A 23,669-nucleotide genomic window follows, 5' to 3' on the forward strand; every position below is an offset into this window, starting at 1 on the left:
CAAGTTCAATGTTAGCTTAGTAATTGATTGACAATCTGTTCAAAATATTATTAACTGAAAAATTATTCAATAGTAAAATATTTATTAATTTAATACATTTAAAAATCTAAGAGCACGAAAATAAACCCAAAAATGTTAATCAATTTTATAAATCATATTTGAATGAAACAATGCAAAATTTATGATAACAAGTTAAATTAAACTCGACATGACACATATCATTATATCAAAAAAATATAATTTGAACACGTTTACAAAAAATATTTTCAAGTATAAATTTTGGCCAAAATTTAAAATGCATACCTGAAAATGGAAGTCAAAACATGAAACAACCATCTTGTTAGATATGACAATGACCTTTCGAAGCTAATCGAACTGACAGAATTTTCATCAGAGCACATTTACAAAAAACTGTAAGCAAAATCAAAATTTTGCCAAAAGCTAAACGTTTAATCACCTAACGGTACAAACTGAATATGAAAACCTCAAGATCCAAGTCAACCATCCTATAAAGCGAAAAATGATCTTTCATAGTTAACCGCGTTAACAAAATTCAAATTTGAGCATGTTTCCAAAAAAAATTTGACCTAATTCAGATTTTAGCCAAAAGTTAAAAGTTAAAACGCTTAACGACACAAACTGAAAAATAAGTCTCAAATCCCGAACCAACCATCCTATGAGATTAAAACGGAACTCATATGGCTAACTGCGGTGATAAAATTTTAATTCCAGAGCGATTACCAAAAATATTGATAAAAGTTAAATTTTGGGTAAAACTTAAAAGCTAAAATGCCTAACGACATAAACTAAAAACGGAAGCCTCAAAATCCGAACTCTCTATCTTATTACATCAAAAATGATTTTTCGCATCTAACTGTTTTATCTTGGTACGTTATCAAATTTATTGACCAAAGTTAATTTTTTGCTAGAATTTATATGTTAAACACCTAAAGCACACCGTAAAAATGAAAGCCTCAAAACTCAAACCAGTCATTCTACTAGATAAAAAATGACCTTTGAAGTTAATTACGCAGACAAAATTCTCATCTGAGCACGTACACAAAAATATTGACCAAAATAAAATTTTGGCCTAAACATAAAATTTAAAACACATAACGGCAAAAATAAAAATGAAAGCCTCAAAACATGAACCAACCTTCCCGTGAGATAAAAAAATTGACCTTTCGAAGCTAAAGATACTGATGGAGTTCTAATCTGAGCATGTTTACCAAAAATAGTCAACAAAGTCAAGTTTTGGTTAAAATTTAAAGGTTAAAACGCCTAATGACACAAATCAAATATGAAAATCTCAACACTAAATGCTGATTTACCAACTATTTTAATGATGTTAGTAATTTACTAACTACAATCTTTATTCGTAGATAAAATTTTCAACTAATTTGATATTGGTTGGTAAATTTACCAATAAATTATATTTCGTTACTTATTTACGAACACATTAATATTTGGTTGATAAATTTAGCAACACAATCTTGTCGTTGGTAAATGTTTGGTTAGTAATTCATTGGTTATATTTAAATAAATCATATAAATAATTTTTTGTCATATTTACTTCGTTGGTAATACTACCAACAAAAGGTATGTGTTGGTAATACTACCAACAATTTGGCGCCATTTTTTCCCGCTGTATTTACCAACTAAAATACTTATTTAGTAAGATTTATGTTTGTAATCTGTTAGAATTTCGTTGTTTAGTTTCAAAATATTATTCGATTAGAAATATGTTGATAATTTGTTAGTAAAATACTAACCAACTTAAGTTGTTGGTAAAATCTGTTGGCAATTAAATGTTTTTTGTAGTGATATATATTATTATAAGTAAATTTTATTTTAAAAAATTTACAAGTGAATAATAAGGTTTATAAATTATTTTATTATAAAAATTATGACATTTAAAATATTCGCACAACGGCGGGCACAAATACTAATATAAAGAACTACCCAGCTTCAAACTACTCCGGTTTTCCCACTACCTAACAAATAAACTTGAACTTAAAATTATTTCAAATTTTAAACGTCAGTGAAACACATTTTTAGCTGTATCACCAAGAGAAGAATAACAGTTACATAATCCAAATCCATTAATAATTTAATTAATTAAATTAATTTTAAATTTGATAAGAAAGAAAAAATTGACACAGTAGTTACTTTTTGAATTTAAATTTAAAGTAGTTATGTAAAACTTCTCTAATTTTCTAGATTTTCTATATATAAATAACTAAATTCAACTAAGAAAATTAATGAATCTATTCTTCTTCAATTGTGTAATGCTGTTTGTGTTTCAATTCTTCTTTCTTGTTATTTTTTTCCGGGGGAGGGGGGGGGGGGGGGGGGGAGGGGGAGGCGAATATGCATATCATTTGATGCTAGAAGAAAAATCGTACAAATATTTGCAAAAGAGTAACAAGGAGGAGGAGGAGAAAAAGAAGGAGAAGGAGAAGAAGATGAATATTTATCAAAGTGGTAATCCTTTATATATGATGATAATTTTATATTTATAATGTGTTGTGGTGGTTAGTTTTAGTTTATTTAATTCAATTTGATTTATTTCTATCATATTTTGAACTAGAATTCTTTAGATTGAATTAGGTTTCTATTTTTTTTTATTTACATTTGTACTCTTTGATAATTTTAAGTTTTGTTATTTTCCGTTTTATTTCTTATTCAATGGGTGATACTAACATTATTTTTTCTCTTACATTTATTAAAATGATAAAACTAGAAATGTCTTATCAATTTTGTTATGATTCAAAATACAAGTCGTGATGGCACCTATGTTCCCAACCGATAGAAAAGGCGACCCAATAAGTTTACCAATTCAACTTAAACGTGAAAAGATAAGTAGAGAACTAATATATAACATACTAGTCTTAAAAAAATGATAGCGAAAAAAATAGAAATATCACCCCAAGATTTAGTGTCATAAGTACAAGAGCTTCTACAATAAGATACAAGTCAAAACTAGAAATATCCTATTGGAATACCAAAATAACCTAATAAATAGAGGTTGATTGAAGTCGTGGGCCGGAGAATATCCCAAGCATTACACCACAACTCCAAGTTAATCCAAACTCATATTCAAGTTCCAAAAACGTGCCCGAATTTGAAATCCAATATGCACCACAAAAGAGTGCAGCAAGTGTAGTATGAGAACGAAACCACGTGTACCCAGTATATTTCATTGACCGACAACGAAGAAGTAGTGACGCGAGTTTATATAAAAAAAATCAATTCTTTAATTATACAAGTATATAATACACTTACTAGTCAAGTTTCATCAATTAAAGGTAATCAACCATCAAGTAACTTCAAACCACCAAATAGAACACATAATCATCAAGAATGAAGGATGTCATGAGATTCAATGAAATATGACACCATGAAATGATATGCCTCAGAATATCAAGTACTCTCTCAATCGTATATACATGATACTACTCAGAAATACATCGAGAGTTCATGACCCAAGGGGGGCTCGCAAGGTCCATATACTGACACGGACGATCTCCACGTGTCTGTGTGGACAATCTCAACGCACTATCATAAATCAAATAATCCCCAGCACGGACGATCTCCGTGTGCCCAACTTATATTCATAACCAATCACTCGAACGGACGATCTCCACGTGCCCAAATTGAAATCATAACTCGATCTTAACACAGATGATCTCCACGTGTTAGACCTTTCAAACTCAATCTCATGTCAATGCATGTGTACAATATTTTATCAATCAAAAGGGATGATACAACATATCCATAAATTAAATGTCGCTATGACATATAATTACTTCAATCATCACAACTTGTAATGACCCGGAAGGTTATTTTTTAAAACATTTTATTATTCTTTTAACTTGAGTTAATTAATTAATGAGTAATTGTAGATAATTGACTTAATTGATAATTAATGGGCTAAAGTGATAATTTATTTAACACCTTATAATATTTGATCCATATTTATCAAAAATGAGTTACTAGGGTTTGTCACATATAATACACAATTATTTTAATCAGATAAAATAAAGAAAAAGAGAGAAGGGACGAAAACTTACCTGACCAGACGAATGGCGGAGGAGACGAACAAACCTCAGGTGGACAGGTAACAAACAATTAATACAACTAGTGCTAATTTTTTTTTTTTTAGATAACTATATACTAAATGGATCACATCTTTTGTGATAATATGAATTTAATGGATTAAGAATTGAAGAATTTTTTTATTTCAATATTAAAGCCACCAATTCTGTTAGATTTTAGGGTTAGTGGAGGCAAGATAATGATTTCCTAATGATGGAGTCAAATGCTATATAAAATTTCCTTAAGAATAATGATTTAGTAGTTAGGATATATGGAACGTATTATTGTTTCATGAGTTAGCGTACAACTTTGATCTTATTTACTAGTTTTTCTTATAGTGAGTCAAGAAATTAAATAATAGTATATTATTATGGTGGTATTATTTGGAAAAATTGAAATTTAACTTTAGGTTTGAAACTTGAAAAATATGATAGTTGAAATGTTAATTGGCATCAAGATTTATGAAATTGATTATAAATTCTAGTGAATTGTTAGGTCAAGGCTAAACACATAATAATGTGGGTATTTTAAATTTTGAAATCTTATTGTGAATATTTACTTGACTAGAATACATTGATTTGGAATCTTTATGAAAGGGGAAAGCTCAAGTCCCGAAGTGATATTGTTCGACTATTTGAGGCAAGTGGATTTCTAAACTCTTGTTAAGTGTATGAAATGCGTGTATTTCCTTGTGGTATATGTTTGGAAATAACGGGATTGATGATGGGTTGACTTGTCCACATTGATTAATTCTAATGATGAAAACAAAGGGTAATGAAAGGAAATGTGAATAATTGCTTGTGTGTGATGTGTTGATAATGGAGAATGGTTTGAAAGACTTGTTGAATCATCATTGATGTTGTTGTGAACTGTGCAATATTATGAAAATGGTCATAATCTCTTTATTTGTGTGAACATGTCATTTGCATTATTTTGAGACATGATTGTGACAAGTGTTATGTGCATAAAGAAAGAAGGAAAACTTAAATAGGATTTTATATTTCGAGGGACGTATCGCGCGCCGCAATGGTGACTATATTTCGAGGGACGTATCGCGCGCCGCGATGGTTACTATATTTCGAGGGACGTATCGCGCGCCGTGATGCTTACTATTATCGAGGGTCGTGTCGTGCGCTGCGACAGATGCATGGACAGATATGTCCCCCATGGGTCCCGGACTGAGAGATAGCGGGTGTGTATCACTAGGTCAGACATGCATCATTATACTTGATATTGCATTCAATTGCATTGCACATACTTATCATTAGTGAGCTTGATATTGTGTTTTGGTGATTTTGTGAATGCCTTTCTGTGGAATTGGTGATTGATGAATAATGAGCTTGTTGTTGAGGATAAACATAATTTGTTAAAGTATTGTTGTTAAGGGCATGTAATTTATCAAAGTGTTGATGTGGAGGATATGTAAATTTTCCAAGTGTTGTTGTTGAGGATATGCAACCTGTTGAAGTTTTGTTGTTGAGAACATGTAATTTGTCAAAGTGTTGTTGTTGAGCTATGTGCTATGTAAACTGTGAGCTTTTAGGTTGGGCTGATTTTTCTGCAGGTTGTAGTTGTGGAGGTTCAGTTGAGGTGGTAGGAGTACCCGTATATCATCCCCTTATCTTGTGTTTAGAGGTTTACTTGCTGAGTACCGTGTGGTTTGGTACTCACTCCTTGCTTCTACAAATTTTTTTTGTAGGTTACTAGCCCGGACCTTTATGATATATTTCTCTTCGTCTTCGAGGCTTCTTGGAGATTTGTGAGGTAGTTGTTTGTCATCTTAGCAGACCTTCTTACTCCTATTTATGATCTTGTTCTACTCTAGAAACAAGTTCATTTGAGACTTGAGTTTTTCTTTTGAATCAATTGTAATACTATAGAGGCTTGTACACGTGACAACCAGGTTTTGGGGGTATAATTTAAGTTGTAGTAAATTTTTTGCATTTTATTGCATTGGTTGTATTTCTGGTTAACTTGTCTTGGTGGGATAAGACGAGTGTCATCACGCCCATTTTTGGGTCGTCACACAACTATACGGGCTTAATAAAGGAACACAACCACACACAAGAAATCAAGTCACTAAATACATCAGCTAATTCCCATGTGTTTTGACATTCCCAAATTACAATATACCATATTATAGTAATAGATTTTCCCTTTTATAACATTGGTACTCGTACCAATGTCCGTCACACCATTAGTACAAGATCCTATCTTTCACCCTTACCCATTTTCTAGTCCATTTTAATCTTTAATTAGAAAACATCCCTCAACGAATCTAAAAATCTTAACATACCTTAAATGTCGAATTCGTCCCAGGAATCTTCAAGATAGTTCCTTCCCTATTTGCAAAGCTTCAAGACATTCTCAATCTACAAATTGTACCTTACTCGTAATTGAACAAGTTCGTATAACACCTCTTTATATAATTTCGGATCTTTCACTGTTTTTGTAACCAATCAAGGAATAATAAGAGTAAATAAAGAAACCTAAAAGCGTAGCCAGACTACTATTAATTTAACAAAAGCACGCTTGGCATATATAAGAACTTTAGAATGGAACAAGAGTCCTTACATTATTATTTCGTCTCTGCCCTCAGTATGACCCTCAAATCTCTCCCTAAAATTACATCAACTACAACAATCATAATTTCAATATTAACAAAGTAACAGCAAGCTCCAACTACAAAAAAGGACGGAACAAAATTATAGCTGGCTATTATATTTCAATTAACTATCATATATAACCCTTCCAGTGATTAGCTACTTACTACTACTAATTAATTAAACAACCTTCTAATCATCGCCTCAATTAATAATAATCATTAGTTATCAGTTGATTCAACAAATTGTGCCTCCAAAAATCTCAAAAATAAAAAAAATCCACAATTACGCTACATTCACTGCCAAGTTTAGCTAGCTTCCAATTCCTTAACAACTTAACTAATATAATATTGTTTTATCTTTTGAGACCTAGCAATTTAATTATACAAGGCCAATTTTTTTTTTTTTTGCATCAACTCACCTGCAATCTGATGAGTCGTCCACGTCTTCATCGGTATTTTTTGTGCCCTTATTTCTTTCTAATCTATTTATACTTAAGTATTAAAAGTGGCTAATTTCATTAACTTAATTTAATTATACGGGTCAAGTATAAAATGGATTAAATGAATTATGGAATTGAACCATTAACTATTAACAATATTAATTATTTATTCAAATTTTCATCAACTAGATACTCTTAGTTATCGAATATTTCAAAGTTTCCGTTTAGATTTTACAGAAAGAGTCAAAATAGTCCTAGTTCACAAAACGACCTAGCGGGTCGTTACAAAATTAAAATAATAATATCAAGTTACATGATTTTTTAAGATATATCCCTATAGTCACTAATTTACAAGTGATCTTTTATTATCTATAAATATATTGATATGTAGCTAATTATAATATAACCAATAGGTATTTCAGTGCTTAAATATAGTTGAACAATTAAATATATTTGATTTATTTCGTAACAATACTCTTATTAAATTCTTTCAGGCAAGGAAGAACTCAATTTATTTAATGCAAAAGTTGAGTTATAATTGAAATAAATATATGTTATTATAATATGTTTTTTTTATAGTGTATATTTTGTATATTAATCAAACAACATAATTAGATTTCTTTGTTGGAACGAAAGTTGAAGAATTAAATTTTTAATTGCAATTGCAACAATATAATTTTTCTTTAATGGTAAAATAAAATTTATCAAATTTTATTTATGAAAGTGACGATTAGGTTTAATATAGTTACTTTTTTTGAATTAATCTATATTTTAAATTTAATAACTTTAAGGATCTTTAAATATATCTTTTTCATTTAGTCATATTTCTGAGTATAAATTATTGTTTTTATACTTATAACTATCTTACTATAAATATTTATAAATTAGAATTTAAAAGATTACATTTAAATTTTACATATTACTCAAAAAAAAATTGAAAAAAAAAAAGAATCTCCTATTATACATATAACTGTCTTTCTATAAACATTTTAAATTGTTTTACACTTATAAAACATATAAATTAGAATCAAAAAGTTTATACTTAAATTTTACTTAATCATATTTTTTTTAAAAAATATTGCAAAATTATTTATTTCGAAAAAAGAAGAGACAAGAACACATGTAATTACAATTAATTGTTTTGAAATAGTAAAGATAATTAATTAAGAATTTATATAAATCTTATAACACATCATTCGTATATATTTTTTAGAAAGTGATTTATTCATTTAAATCAAGATATAAATATATATACGTTAAAAAAAATTACTAAAAATAGAGAATCCAATAGCATGTACCTATATATATATATATATATATATATATATATATATATATATATATATATATATGTATGTATTTAGTTTGTTCACTTTGTACACATATAGAGAGAAAAAAATGGGGCCGTATATGTAGCAACGAAATACAAATTTTTATCTTTTTTTTTTTATTTCATTTAAAAACATTATCTATACTAGAAGAAAACAACATTACTATTAAAAATTAAAAATTAATGTTTTTTTCAAAAGTTACTTTACTCTTATAATTTTATTTCAACACAAATTTCGAAACATTAATTTTCAAACTAAAATTTAATTTATTTTATTTTTTATACATTTGAAATTAAGATCATACTAAGCAGTCATCATTAATTTATACTTTCAAAAATAAATGTCAATTGATTATATAGGTAGTAAAATTGTAAATGATAATATTTCAAAAATATTTTTAATTTTAAAAGAAAAAGGGAAGCAATATTATAGGCCAAAATTAAACTTGAAAAAATGAAAAATGAAATTACGAGGATAATGACGATGATGATGAAAGTACTAAACATGTGCATATGTGTTAAGAAGTGTCGAGAAATTTGTTATGCTAATCGCAACAACAACTACGTAAGAGTAACTCATTAAAGAGTATAGTGATTCACATCCTCTTCAAGAAATATTATTGATAAATATAATATAAAATAACTTCTTCACATAGAAAAATGTATATTATATCTTTGAGCATAAGATAAGACATATTATTTTCGTTTATGTTATCTGCGCATCGCGCGGATTAATATACTAGTTTAATGAGTAGAAGACAAAGCTAGAAAAAATTATGATATATTCATTTCATAGTCAACATACACATTTAACCTCTTTTCCTTTATCGTAATATTGCAAAAACAACGAATCAAGCAAGCCACAATTTTATACATCAAGTAACTAAATAATTAGATTAAAATAAAACTCTCACAATTCATTAAATAAAAAAAACTTTAAAAATTCAACTTTAATTCTTCTTTCTCTTTACTAATATTAAACAAAAAAACATACTAGAGATTAATTATCATAACTTTATGCTAATAAATAAAGATTATTTCTTAGCTAATATTCATCTATTGTAATAACACCAAATGTCACCATGAAATCTCTCATGGACTAAAGATTTCATCATGTCAGGGATAATAGTACAAAATGGGCCTTCTAGCACAAATCAAGTCATTAAAGGATAAAAAATAACTGACACTTTCCACCAGCATGTGGATTAATGTGTTGATAAAAGAAGCGAGATCGGAGTATTGGATGGCTATACAATGACTGACTATTCATTCGATGAAAACTCCTAAAACACCTACAATCAGCACAAATATATACTTCTTTAGTTCCATCATCACCCTTCTTCGTAAATTCACGACATCCATCAACCAAATACTCAACAAAATCAGTAGCATGATTTTTTAGGTATATTTCATTTATAATCATCATATCACCACTTGGATTTGAGCTTGAACTGTTTTTCATTGCTTGACTTTTTATGCCAAAGACTTGAGAATGAAAATTTTATTTGCTTTTTTATTTTGCGATTAAACTCATTTGAATAATGTGTGTAACAAGCATCATTTGTTTGTTTGACATAAATTGAATCATGATATTATCTATATTGGAAGTGATCTTATTTTTGTAATTTTGCATTAATAATATCTATACGAAACGTTTGAAAAGATATATACAGATAAGAATGATTTAAGTAAGTTTATGTATATATTATTACTTTACTCTTAGTTAGAAGTGATACTTTTAAAGGACTAACACAATATACACAAGTTGTACCAAAAGTACTACAAATTGCACATGGTATTTAGCTTGTTATCTATTATGATCAATAATTGTACCAATAGCACTGTCAATTGTACTATAAACTTTGTCCAATCTGATTGGCTATTCAATATCTTTTACTTTTGTATTAGTACTTGTAATATAGTTCTTTTTCATCAAACCATGTGTACTTTTTAGGCAGGTTTATTTTCTTGATTTGCCAACCACTGATTTCTTCTTAAGTTTCTAGAAAATTATATATTTTTTCTTTTTAATGATTTTCAAATTTTGACATCTGATAGTGAAGATTTTCCGTTCAAATTTTTTTATTATTGCAAATTTTTGTTGTGTGTAGTCACGATCTTTTTGGATTGTTTTCTATTGAATATTCAACATGCATATACTAATTATTTATTATATGCAGGTGCAATTTAATGGATGATGTTGTATCCAAGCTTAAAGATAATAACCTATTTAGGGCTTTTCTCCTCTTTTTCTTTTTCTAAGAAAAATCTAAGTTAATTCAGCTTAAAAATTAATGCAACAAAAGTGTTTGATAGTATACTTGAACCAAATAAAAGGTACGCCTCTTAATTCAATAAGCTATTTCTCTTCCTTGAAGATTTTCTACAAGGTATGACTCTTCAATTTTGAAGATTCTTTGTCAATATAAACTTTTTTGGATTATGTTGGTGAGTCTAAGATGCTATACTGAACTATTCACGAATTATATTGTCTTCTATATTTTATGATGAATTTCTAATTTTTTGAACCTGCCCAAAGCAGGGTGATCTTCAACTTTCAAGAAAGATTGAAGATAATATTATCGAAGGAGAAATTTATGAAATCATTATCTCTGAACATATTTTTCAGTTCATGCGTAATATTTGTATATTCTTTCAATTACATCTACTTCAAATGATAATTGTCCACCTATATGTTATTGCCTCCTTCCATTTAACAACATAGTAAATTCTAAATTTATTATTAGATTGGAGAATAAAAATTAACTATTGCTTCTTTTGAATTATTATTTACTAGTTTTATTAAGTAATTCACTTTTCTAAAGTAGAAGGATAGTCACACATTAGGACTATCAACATGCTCGATATCTTGCTGGTAAGAATTAATGTGATTGAAAGTTTAAATTTGAACCTTAAAAAGCTCTACATTAATTATATTTTCCTTTTATCATTGCCATTGGAGTGCAATATAAGTATGTTGTTCGAGTTTTAACTTCAAGGATACTCCTTTGTTGATTATTGTCACGACCCAAAAATCACGAGTCGTGATGGCACCTATGTTCCCAACCGATAGGTAAGCCAACCCAACAAGTATCACCAATTCAACTTAAACGTGAGAAAGATAAGTATCAAAATAATATCTAACATATTAAGTATTCAAATAAATGCGGAATATAAATAAAACTACCCCAAGATTTAGTGTCATAAGTACAAGAGCTTCTACAATATGATACAATTCCAAACTAATATAAAAATCTAAACATAAGAATTATCCTATCAGCATAACAAAATAACCTAATAAATAGAGGTAGACTGAAGGAGTGGGCCGCAGAATATCCCAAATAGCACACCACAACTCCAAGATAATTCAAACTCATATCCAATCTCGAAGAACTTTCCCAAATTGAAAGTCAATCACTCAATCTGCACCACAAAAAGTGCAGCAAGTGTAGTATGAGTACGAAACCACCTGTACCCAGTATGTCTCATTGACCGACAACGAAGAAGTAGTGACGTGAGTTGTATAAGAAAATAAATTCTTAGATTGTACAAGTATGTATATATATTACACTTACTATTTAAGTTTCACCAATAAAGGAAATCAACATTTAATATTTTCCAAACACCAAACAAAACATATAGTCATCAAGAATGAATGATGGGATGAAATGCAATGCAATATGATGCCATGTAATGATATGTCTCAGAATACCCAGTACTCACTCAACCGTATATACATGATACTCCTCGGAAATACATCGAGAGTTCATGACCCATGGGGGACTCGCGAGGTCCATATACCGACACGGACGATCTTCACGTGTCTGTGCGGACGATCTCAACGCACTATCATAATATCAAACAATTTTCGCACGGACGGTCTCCACGTGCCCAAATTACAATCTTAACATCTCACCATCCCCTGCACGGACGATCTCCACGTGCCCAACTTATACTCAGTCTCATCTCTATGCATGTGCACAATATTGTTTCAATAGAGGGGATGATGATGCATCTCAATCAATCAATGTGAATATAATACATAACCACCTCAATTATCTCAACTATACGGATGAAATAAATAAAACACAATCACACAAGGAATTCAAGTCAATAATATATCAGGTAATGCCCATATGCTTTGGCATTCTCAAATTTCAGTCCACATTCTATAATAGTACTTTTCCTTTTTATAACACCGGTACTCGTTCCAATGCCCGTCACACCATTGATACGAGACCACCATCTTTCCCCCTTACCCCTTGTCTATTTTCATTTTTTTAATCTTTAATTAGGAAAACGTCCTTCAACAAGTCTAAAAAGTCTTAACATACCTTAGATGCCGAACTTGTGCCACGAATCTTTTAACATTTTTCCTTTCCTTTTCGCAAGGTTTCGGAACGTTCCCAATCTACCAATTTTACAATATTCGTAAGTAAGCAATTTTTGTAGACATTCAAATTATTATATGTCTATCATAGACACTAACACTCACTCATTTTTTTCAACAAACTCCAAATCTTGATATATATTGGCATGCCAAATTTTTCATACTTGCTGAATTTCAAGCCAAGAACTTAACTCTAACCTCTTCAAATGGACTAAAATTCACTGTTAGATCATATAAAATAACACCTAATAATTAATTACCAATTAAAAAATCTATTATCATTGTATACATTATTATTATTTTTTTTTTGCAGAAACCCATTTGTTAACAAGTGCCAATTTTCTAGAATATTTATCAAATTCCAATCATTGGCAATCATTGACAATGATTGGCTCAATCTTATTCCTACCATTCTGAAACTAACAATATATATAATAAATTCTTTTGACAAAATCACAGAAAACATTAACCTATAGCCATTCAACTATTCGACTTCGATCGATTTTTATATATATATATATATATATATATATATATATATATATATATATATATATATATATATATATATATATATTGAATATTAACCCAATTGCTAACAATGTAATATAATTTAGTAATCATCACCAACTTACCCATTATTTCTTATCACCCATTATCAATATAGTATAAAATAATAACATAATCCCAAGCACTCCGACAATATATTACTATATATAGAATTGAAAAGAACGAATATCTCATATCTTTACCTGAACAACGGCTATGATTTTTCTCCCTCTCGCTGGTCGCCTGTGGTAAGGTTTCGCCTCCATTTTTTTTCTAAACAAGAGTTTATTAACCGTGAAACCCCACTAACCTATTATCTATATTACTTATTTAATAAAAGTTTCATCAATTGGGTACTCATAGTTATCTAATAGTTTAAAAATACCCCTTTAAATTTTTAAATGGAGTCAAACTAGTCCTAGTTTTCAAAACGACCTAACGGGTCGTTACATCATCTACCACTAAAACAAACGTTCGTCCTCGAACGGTAAAATAATAGGATATCAATAGATGCTCAAAAAGTTAGAGATATCTGGTCTATATGTTTGAATTGTACTCCTTAGTAGCCTGATTGTAACGACCTGTTTAGTCGTTTTGAGTAGCAGACGTCAATTCTGGAAAAACTGGCAAAAGAGACAGACACCACGACGGACCGTCATGGGCACGACGGACCGTCGCAGGGTCTCGTTTCAAAACACTTAGAAAATCTGAAATTGGGTACTGAAAATCGACTCTCTGAACTTCGTAACGGAATGGCAGGACGGACCGTCACAGGCGTGACGGACCGCCACAGATTATTCAGTGGAAAATGAGTCTCTGACCCTTGCGACGACCTGCAGGACGGACCGTCGCAGGCACGATGGGCCGTCGCAGGTTGCGCAATCCCAGTCTGGGTTGGATTTCTTTATACATTTTAAGGGACGTTTTTGACTATTCCTGCTTAATTATAAAGTTAATGGGTTAATGTTAATAAACCTAATTACTTGGGGGTTAAAAGAGGTAACCTTAAGATAATTAGTGGGTTATTATTACCACCTTTTATTCTTAATTATATACTAATTAGGGTAAAAGAAAAAGGGTTTGAATAAAGAAAATAGAAAGAACAAGAGAAAGAGAGAGAAAGTTGAACGAGAGAGAGGATCGAACGAGAGGAAAAACACAAAGCTTAGGAAATTTCTTGCTTGATCACGAATCTTCGGTGAAGGTATGTTATGGTTTTCATGCTTTCATAGTAAACTCTTAATAGAGAATGATATGTATTGGTAATATTGTAAACCCTGCTATGTGCTTAATTGTATGCATGCATGAACGTGATTATATAATTGTGAATATATTAAGCATGATGAAGTTATTGAATCCCAAATCTTGATAAAAACCTAATCTCTTTTTAATGATGATGCCTTGGTAAGGGAGAAGGCTTGATGAACTAAAGTAATGAGATTGATGATGCCTTGGTAAGAAAGAAGGCTTGATGAATTGATGGAAGGAGAATTAGGGGATCGGGTGTCACGAATCGACACGTAGTATTAGGGGATTGGGTATCACGAACCGACACGTAGAATTAGGGGATCGGGTGTCATGAACCGACACGTAGTATTAGGGGATCGGGTGTCACGAACCGACACGTAGTATTAGGGGATCGGGTGTCACGAACCGACACGTAGTATTAGGGGATTGGATTTCACGAACCGACACGTAGATTTAGGGGATCGGGTGTCACGAACCGACACATAGATTTAGGGGATCGGGTGTCACGAATCGACACATAGATTTAGGGGATCGGAGTGTCACGTACCGACACAAGAGGATTAATGAATATTGAGGGAGGGGAGTGTCACGTACCGACACAAGAGAAATAAAGATAATGAATCTTGAAAGATGTTAATATACTCAATCTAATGAACATGATTCCCAAATGAGTATGGTATTGAGGCTTGAGTCCTCATGTGTGAACTTGATGGTAATTGTTAATGATATAGTACTTGTTGTTGCTACATGTTGAGTATCATAGTTGATTTTATGATATTACTTGGTATATACTGTTTTCTATTTTGAGTTGGCCGATGATATCTACTCAGTACCCGTGTTTAGTACTGACCCCTACTTTTATGTTTTCTTCTTATTTATTTGTGGAGTGCAGCAAACGTGCCATCGTCTTCAACTCAACAGTAATTCAAGCCAGTCTTACTACATCAGAAATTCAGGGTGAGCTAATGCTTCTAGCTTGGACTGGATCTTCTTCTTCAAGTCTTGATGCCTTGAACTTCCGGCATGGACTAGCTTCTTATGTATTTTTATCTTTTAGAATACTCTTAGTTTAGTCATTTGATCATAGATGTTCTTGTGATGATGACTTCCAGATTTTGGGGATAATAATAGTTATTGATTTTATTAATGAGTTTAAGTCTTCCGCATTACTTTATGTTGATATTACATTGAAATGTTAAGGTTTAGATTGGTTGGTTCGTTCACATAGGAGGGTAAGTGTGGGTACCAGTCGCGGCCCGGATTTGGGTCGTGACAAACTTGGTATCAGAGCATTAGGTTCGTTGGTCTCATCACACAAGAACGAGTCTAGTAGAGTCTTAAGGAACGGTAGGGGGACGCCTTTACTTTTCTTTGAGAGGCTATAAGACTTTAGAAAAATTTTATTCTTTCTTTCTTTCTTTCGTGCTACTACTTGAATTCAATTGGTATCTAGGTGATACAAATTGGTATCTGACCATCTTCACTCTCTTTCGCAGATGGTTAGAACTAGATCAACGACTACGGCAGCACCTACACCAGCACCGGCGGGACAGGGTGCGTCTGAGCCAGCCACTGGGGCTGTAGCTCGAGGAAGAGCAGCGGCAAGAGGCCGTGGTAGAGGTCGTGGGAGGACGTCCTCTAGGGGAAGAGGACGAGCACCTAGCCCATCTGATATTAGGGCAGTGACTCCTCCACCGACTGAGGATGTAATAAGAGAAGGGGAGGATGGGGAAACTGAACAAGTGCAGAATGAGGGATTGCCACCCCAACCTACCCAGAGATGATCAATCAGGTTTTCGCCTATCTCAATGGGTTGTCTGATCAAGGTCAGGCACCTCCAGTGTTTTCTGCGCCAACACCTCCGGTTTCCGAGGTACAACATGCAGCCACTATGGCTCCTCGTATGGATGCCTCATTAGATATAGGCACGTTTCCACGTCTGACTACTGGGCCTATAATGACAAATGATCAGCATGAACTTTTCAGTAAGTTCTTGAAATTGAAACCTCCAGTCTTCAAGGGTACTGAATCTGAGGATGCTTACGATTTTCTGGTTGACTGTCATGAGCTACTACACAAGATGGGTATTGTAGAACGGTTTGGTGTTGAGTTCGTGAGTTATCAGTTTCAAGGGAACACCAAAATGTGGTGGCGGTCACATGTTGAGTGTCAACCAACAGAGGCACCACCTATGACTTGGGCGTCATTCTCTAGCTTGTTTATGGAGAAGTATATCCCTCGGACATTGAGGGATAGGAAAAGGGATGAGTTCTTGAGCCTAGAGCAAGGTAGGATGTCGGTCAATGCATATGAGGCTAAGTTTCGTGCATTATCCCGGTATGCCACCCAACTATGTTTCAGTCCACAAGAGCGGATTCGCCGTTTGTGAAGGGGTTGAGGTCAGAGTTGCAGATTTCAGCCTTACGGGTAGCGGCTACTGCAAAATCCTTCCAAGAGGTGGTAGATTTCGTGGTAGAGGTGGAAGGAGTGAAGCCAGATGAATTCACCATGGCATCGACATCAAAGAGGTTTCGAAAGGGAGGTGAGTTTAATGGTTCTTACTCTAGAGGACAGGGTTCCGGAGGTTACTCAGTTCGACCCATTCAGTCTTCACTACAGACTGTAGTTGGGGGTCCACCTCAGACTGGTCAACACTTCTCCGAGAGACCTATGCTTGACTCCAGAGAGTGTTATGGATGTGGGGAGACTGGACATATTAGGAGGAATTGTCCAAAACAGAGTTATAGATCCCCAATGGCTAGAGGTAGAGGTGGTCATGGTAGAGGCTGTTATTCTGGAGGACGTGGTGGTCGAGGTAATGGTGGTCACCAAAATGGCCGAGGTGATGGGCAAACTGGAACCACTACATCACAACATGGTAGGGGCAATGGACAGACAAACGATAGGGCCCATTGTTACGCTTTCCCTGGGCGGTCTGAAGCGGAGGCATCTGATGCGGTCATCACAGGTAATCTTCTGGTTTGTGATTGCATGGCTTCTGTATTGTTTGATCCTGGATCCACATTTTCTTATGTATCTTCCTCATTTGCTAATGGTCTAAATTTACATTGTGAATTACTTGATGTGCCTATTCGTGTTTCTACTCCGGTGGGTGAGTCTGTGGTAGTTGAAAAGGTATATAGGTCTTGTTTGGTGAACTTTGTGGGGAGCAACACTTATGTAGATTTGGTTATCTTAGAAATGGATGATTTTGATGTAATTCTGGGTATGACTTGGCTTTCTCCGCAATTTGCGATCTTGGATTGTAATGCTAAACGGTGACGTTAGCCAAGCCTGGGACAGATCCGTTAGTGTGGGAGGGTGACTACACTTCCAATCCGGTGCGTATCATCTCCTTTCTTCGTGCTAAGAAAATGATTAGTAAAGGGTGTTTAGATTTCTTGGCACATCTCAAGGATGACACTACACAAGTACCTTCGATTGAGTCAGTTTCGGTGGTCCGTGAGTTTCTGGATGTGTTCCCTGCAGATCTTCCTGGTATGCCACCAGATAGGGATATTGACTTCTGTATTGATCTTGAACCGGGTACTCGCCCCATTTCTATACCCCCTTATAGAATGGCTCCCGCGGAGTTAAGAGAGTTAAAAGCACAACTTCAAGAGTTGTTGAGCAAAGACTTCATTAGACCAAGTGCATCTCCTTGGGGTGCTCCGGTTTTGTTTGTGAAGAAGAAGGATGGGAGTTTTCGAATGTGTATAGACTACAGACAACTAAACAAGGTAACCATAAAGAACAAGTATCCTCTTCCTCGCATTGATGACTTGTTCGATCAGTTACAAGGTGCTTGTGTCTTCTCTAAGATTGACTTGAGATCCGGTTATCATCAATTGAAAATACGGGTAACGGATGTGCCAAAGACTACTTTTTGAACGAGGTATGGGCATTACGAATTTGTAGTGATGTCTTTTGGTCTTACAAATGCCCCTGCTGCGTTCATGAGCTTGATGAACGGGATTTTTAAGCCATATTTGGACCTCTTCGTGATCGTATTTATTGATGATATATTGGTATATTCAAAGAGCAAGAAGGAACATGAAGAGCATTTGAGAATGGTATTGGAAATGTTGAGGGAGAAAAAGCTTTATGCCAAGTTCTCTAAGTGTGAGTTTTGGCTAGATGCAGTGTCCTTCTTGGGGCACGTGGTTTCTATGGAAGGAGTGATGGTGGATCCTTCTAAGATTGAGACAGTGAAGAATTGGGTAAGACCCACTAACGTGTCAGAAATAAGGAGCTTTGTTGGGTTAGCTAGCTACTACCGCCGATTTGTCAAGGGATTCTCTTCTATTGCTTCCCAATTGACGAACTTGACTAAGCAGAATGTTCCATTTGTATGGTCGGTCGAATGTGAGGAAAGCTTTCAGAAGCTCAAGACTTTGTTGACTACCGCACCTATCCTTACCTTGCCAGTAGAGGGTAAGAACTTCATTGTTTATTGTGATGCATCCTATTCTGGTTTGGGTGCAGTACTAATGCAAGAGAAGAGTGTGATTGCTTATGCTTCAAGGCAACTAAAGGTGCATGAACGTAACTATCCGACCCACGATTTGGAATTGGCTGCGGTGGTGTTTGCATTAAAGCAATGGAGACACTATTTATATGGGGTTAAGTGTGAGATCTATACGGATCATCGTAGCCTACAGTATGTCTTTACTCAGAAAGATTTGAACTTGAGACAGAGGAGATGGATGGAACTACTGAAGGACTACGACATCACTATTTTGTATCATCCGGGGAAGGCGAATGTTGTAGCGGATGATTTAAGTAGAAAGGCGGGAAGCATGGGAAGTCTAGCTCACTTGCAAGCTTCTAGACGCCCATTGGCTAGAGAGGTTCAGAGTCTGGCTAACGACCTTATGAGGTTAGAAGTAAATGAGAAGGGAGGATTGTTGGCTAGTGTGGAGTCAAGATCTTCTTTTCTTGACAAAATTAAGGGAAAACAGTTTGATGATGAGAAACTAAGGCGAATCCAAGATAAAGTATTGCGAGGGGAGGCTAAGGAAGCACAAATCGATGAGGAAGGTGTTTTGAGAATCAAGGGAAAGGTATGTTTACCCCGCGTCGATGATTTGATCAACACTATTCTGACAGAGGCTCATAGTTCAAGGTATTCTATACATCCGGGTGCAACCAAGATGTATCGTGACCTTAAACAACACTTTTGGTGGGGTAGAATGAAGCGTGATATTGTTGACTTTATTGCCAAGTGTCCAAACTGTCAACAAGTAAAGTATGAACACCAAAGGCCCGGAGGAACACTTCAGAGAATGCCCATTCCGGAATGGAAGTGGGAAAGAATTGCAATGGACTTTGTGGTTAGTCTTCCAAGGACAATGGGTAAGTATGACTCCATTTGGGTGATTGTTGATAGGTTAACTAAATCTGCTCATTTCATTCCGGTAAAGGTGACTTACAATGCAGAGAAGTTAGCCAAGATCTATATCTCAGAAATCGTTCGATTGCATGGGGTTCCACTATCCATCATATCAGATAGAGGTACGCAGTTTACTTCTAAGTTTTGGAAAACATTGCATGCGGAATTGGGTACTAGGTTGGACCTTAGTACTGCGTTCCATCCTCAGACCGATGGTCAGTCTGAAAGGACGATTCAAGTGTTGGAGGATATGCTTCGTGCATGTGTGATAGAGTTTGGTGGTCATTGGGATAGCTTCCTACCCTTAGCGGAGTTTTCATACAATAATAGCTATCACTTAAGTATTGATATGGCCCCATTTGAAGCATTGTATGGGAGGAGATGTAGGTCTCCCATTGGTTGGTTTGATGCATTCGAGGTTAGACCTTGGGGTACTGACCTTTTGAGGGATTCGATAGAGAAAGTGAAGTCTATTCAAGAAAAGCTTCTAGCGGCGCAAAGTAGACAAAAAGAATATGCAGATCGAAAGGTTAGAGACTTAGAGTTCATGGAAGGTGAACAAGTCTTGTTGAATGTTTCGCCAATGAAAGGGGTGATGCGATTTGGTAAGCGAGGTAAACTTAGCCCAAGGTATATTGGTCCATTTGAAGTACTTAAGCGAGTAGGGGAGGTGACTTATGAGTTAGCCTTGCCTCCAGGGCTGTCCGGAGTGCATCCGGTATTCCATGTGTTTATGTTGAAAAGATATCATGGGGATGGAAATTACATTATCCGTTGGGATTCAGTTTTGCTTGATGAGAACTTGTCTTATGAGGAGGAGCCTGTTGCTATTTTAGATAGAGAAGTTCGCAAGTTGAGGTCAAGAGAGACTGCATCCATCAAGGTGCAATGGAAGAATCGACCGGTTGAAGAAGCCACTTGGGAGAAGGAGGCAGATATGCAAGAAAGATACCCACATCTGTTTACAGATTCAGGTACTCCTTTTCGCTCTTGTTTTTCCTTCTTGTGATCATTCGGGGACGAACGATGGGTAAATTGGTATCTATTGTAACGACCTGTTTAGTCGTTTTGAGTAGCAGACTTCAATTCTGGAAAAACTGGCAGAAGCGACAGACCCCACGACGGACCGTCATGGGCACGACGGACCGTCGCAGGGTCTCGTTTCAAAACACTTAGAAAATCTGAAATTGGGTACTGAAAATCGACTCTCTGAACTTCGTAACGGAATGGCAGGACGGACCGTCACAGGCGTGACGGACCGTCACAGGCGTGACGGATCGTCACAGGCGTGATGGACCGTCACAGATTATTCAGTGGAAATTGAGTCTCTGACCCTTGCGACGACCTGCAGGACGGACCGTCGCAGGCACGATGGGCCGTCGCAGGTTGCGCAATCCCAGTCTGGGTCGGATTTCTTTATACGTTTTAAGGGACATTTTTGACTCTTCCTGCTTAATTATAAAGTTAATGGGTTAATGTTAATAAGCCTAATTACTTGGGGGTTAAAAGAGGTAACCTTAAGATAATTAGTGGGTTATTATTGCCACCTTTTATTCTTAATTATATACTAATTAGGGTAAAAGAAAAAGGGTTTGAATAAAGAAAATAGAAAGAACAAGAGAAAGAGAGAGAAAGTTGAACGAGAGAGAGGATCGAACGAGAGGAAAAACACAAAGCTTAGGAAATTGCTTGCTTGATCACGAATCTTCGGTGGAGGTAGGTTATGGTTTTCATGCTTTCATAGTAAACTCTTAATAGAGAATGATATGTATTGGTAGTATTGTAAACCCTGCTATGTGCTTAATTGTATGCATGCATGAACGTGATTATATAATTGTGATTATATTAAGCATGATGAAGTTATTGAATCCCAAATCTTGATAAAAACCTAATCTCTTTTTAATGATGATGCCTTGGTAAGGGAGAAGGCTTGATGAACTAAAGTAATGAGATTGATGATGCCTTGGTAAGAAAGAAGGCTTGATGAATTGATGGAAGGAGAATTAGGGGATCGGGTGTCACGAACCGACACGTAGTATTAGGGGATCGGGTGTCACGAACTGACACGTAGAATTAGGGGATCGGGTGTCACGAACCGACACGTAGTATTAGGGGATCGGGTGTCACGAATCGACACGTAGTATTAGGGGATCGGGTGTCACGAACCGACACGTAGTATTAGGGGATCGGGTGTCACGAACCGACACGTAGATTTAGGGGATCGGGTGTCACGAACCGACACATAGATTTAGGGGATCGGGTGTCACGAACCGACACATAGATTTAGGGGATCGGAGTGTCACGTACCGACACAAGAGGATTAATGAATATTGAGGGAGCGGAGTGTCACGTACCGACACAAGAGAAATAAAGATAATGAATCTTGAAAGATGTTAATATACTCAATCTAATGAACATGATTCCCAAATGAGTATGTTATTGAGGCTTGAGTCCTCATGTGTGAACTTGATGGTAATTGTTAATGATATAGTACTTCTTGTTGCTACATGTTGAGTATCATAGTTGATTTTATGATATTACTTGGTATATACTGTTTTCTATTTTGAGTTGGCCGATGATATCTACTCAGTACCCGTGTTTTGTACTGACCCCTACTTTTATGTTTTCTTCTTATTTATTTGTGGAGTGCAGCAAACGTGCCATCGTCTTCAACTCAACAGTAATTCAAGCCAGTTTTACTACATCGGAAATTCAGGGTGAGCTAATGCTTCTAGCTTGGACTGGATCTTCTTCTTCAAGTCTTGATGCCTTGAACTTCCGGCATGGACTAGCTTCTTATGTATTTTTAGCTTTTAGAATACTCTTAGTTTAGTCATTTGATCGTAGATGTTCTTGTGATGATGACTTCCAGATTTTGGGGATAATAATAGTTATTGATTTTATTAATGAGTTTAAGTCTTCCGCATTACTTTATGTTGATATTACATTGAAATGTTAAGGTTTAGATTGGTTGGTTCGCTCACATAGGAGGGTAAGTGTGGGTGCCAGTCGCGGCCCGGATTCGGGTCGTGACACTGATCATCCAGATGATACTTCTTCAATATCAAAAACATTACTATTACACTCAACAATAAAAAAAAACAATATAACTCAAGTTCAACTTTCCTTTCTTTTTGAATCTCATCACACCTTTTATGAGTGAAACCTTTAACAAAACATGTTCTCCAATCATGAACTATAAATCACGAACCTTTTTAATTTGTATAACTCTCACCTGTTTTTAAGCGATGAGAAACCTATCTTGAAGGACTTGACCTTATATAAGAATTTTCTCAATCGATCAGTGTCCCACAACCCAATCAGCTCAATACATCATATTTATCTTTTGGATATCAATATGTCCTACCATGCAATATCTCGAATGACGCTATCTCACTATTCAAATGATAATTGTTGTTCTATGTATACTCTACTAAAAATAAGAACTTGACCCAATCACCACTAAAGTTGCTCACACACGCCTGAAACATGTCCTCTAAGACCTAAATAGTTTATCAACAGACCATTGAAGGTGAAAGCTTGTAATAAAATCCAACCTAGTACCAACTCCATATGCATAGACATCCAGACATGAGATATCAATTATGTATCTCAAA

The 23,669-nt window shown here is 34.6% G+C and overlaps 1 long non-coding RNA gene across 1 annotated transcript; it reads left to right on the top strand.

Annotated features, from left to right (window-relative positions):
- Nucleotides 1-4,011: 4,011 nt before the first annotated feature.
- On the top strand, nucleotides 4,012-6,200 carry LOC138348407 (uncharacterized). The gene is made up of 2 exons (XR_011221011.1): nucleotides 4,012-4,120; nucleotides 5,798-6,200. It is a non-coding gene; the product is annotated as an uncharacterized lncRNA (long non-coding RNA).
- Nucleotides 6,201-23,669: the final 17,469 nt, after the last annotated feature.

The sequence above is a fragment of the Solanum lycopersicum genome, chromosome 5 (assembly GCF_036512215.1).
Source record: "Solanum lycopersicum chromosome 5, SLM_r2.1".
Classification (NCBI taxonomy): domain Eukaryota; kingdom Viridiplantae; phylum Streptophyta; class Magnoliopsida; order Solanales; family Solanaceae; genus Solanum; species Solanum lycopersicum.